General features: G+C 58.3%; 1 protein-coding gene across 2 annotated transcripts in view; it reads right to left on the bottom strand.

Moving 5' to 3' along the window:
• HNRNPR (heterogeneous nuclear ribonucleoprotein R) overlaps positions 1-125 on the bottom strand; it is a 34362-nt gene extending 34237 nt beyond the window's left edge. For both annotated transcript variants that reach the window (XM_011977814.1, XM_011977815.1), the window contains exon 1: positions 1-125. This exon is cut by the window's left edge and continues 20 nt beyond it. The gene's annotated coding sequence lies outside the window, so the exon portion shown is untranslated.
• Positions 126-1092: the final 967 nt, after the last annotated feature.

A 1092-nucleotide genomic window follows, 5' to 3' on the forward strand; every position in this document is an offset into this window, starting at 1 on the left:
CCGGGCCCGTGAGAATCAGCGCGAGGCGCTTTGAAAACGACTAGAAATGGCGCGCGCGCCACCCCCTCCCCCCCCTCATGGACAGAGACGCGATCCCGGCAGCACGCGGGGTTTCCCGGAACTGCTTCCAGGGACTCCGAGCTGCGGGGCAATCGCTTGGCGAGGCGGCTTGACAGGCAGCTCAGGTGACCAATAGTATCGAGGCAAAACGGACCACGCCGGACGACTCGAGAGCCAATCGATGAAGCTGTCGGTTGAACCAATGAGGGTGCTCAGCGCCGCTGGCTGGGGCGCCTCCGAGGCGGGGGCAGGCACACAAAGGGGTCTGTGGTGGAAGCCCTTGGTGGCGGCGAGGCTTGGGGGCACCGGGTCCTGGGTGGACGAGGCTCCTCCTTCTTCGTCTGCCGCCGATGCGAGGCCGAAAATCTAGGCCTCGCGCCGCGTGGCCGCATCCGGAGCCCCGCCCCCTACAGTCAGCGCTGGCCCCGCTCCGCCATGGCGCTCGCGTCCCGCCACCGGCCGCGCTTAGCCCCCGAGTCCTCCCTCGCACCCCTGCTGCCGGCGTTCGCCCCAGACACGCCCATAGCCACGCGTTCGGGCCTCTTTCGGTCATCTTTTCGCCTCTAGTGAGCACACAATTTAAGGATGATTTGGCTCGTCATTTTGCTGAGGATTTTGTCTAGATAATCTTTCCTTGGAACGATCGGAGAAATGCCTCTTTCCCTCCCTGGCTGCCGTCCACACATCGTTGGTGGCAGACTGTGAGGGAAATCGTTAAAATGACTCAAGAGCGATGTATAACACAAGTAATAGAGCAGGAACCTTTTCCCCACAGGATTTGGAGCTACTTGATATTCATAAAATAAAGCAGATACCTCCATCTCTGAAGCCAAAAGAGCCATGCAGGGGAAAGGTGTAATTCCTAAAGGACACTAATTCTTGCTAGTCCTAAACCTATTTCTCACCTGCTATTTCTACTGATTTGTTCCCTGTCCTTAGTCCAAACCTGTCCCGTCTCACTGAAACCTTCCGAACTCACTTCTGTGGTGCCAGCCCTTTTTTCGCAACCCCAGACTGCAATGCCCACCAAGT

This window comes from Mandrillus leucophaeus, unplaced genomic scaffold (assembly GCF_000951045.1).
Source record: "Mandrillus leucophaeus isolate KB7577 unplaced genomic scaffold, Mleu.le_1.0 Scaffold185, whole genome shotgun sequence".
NCBI lineage: Eukaryota > Metazoa > Chordata > Mammalia > Primates > Cercopithecidae > Mandrillus > Mandrillus leucophaeus.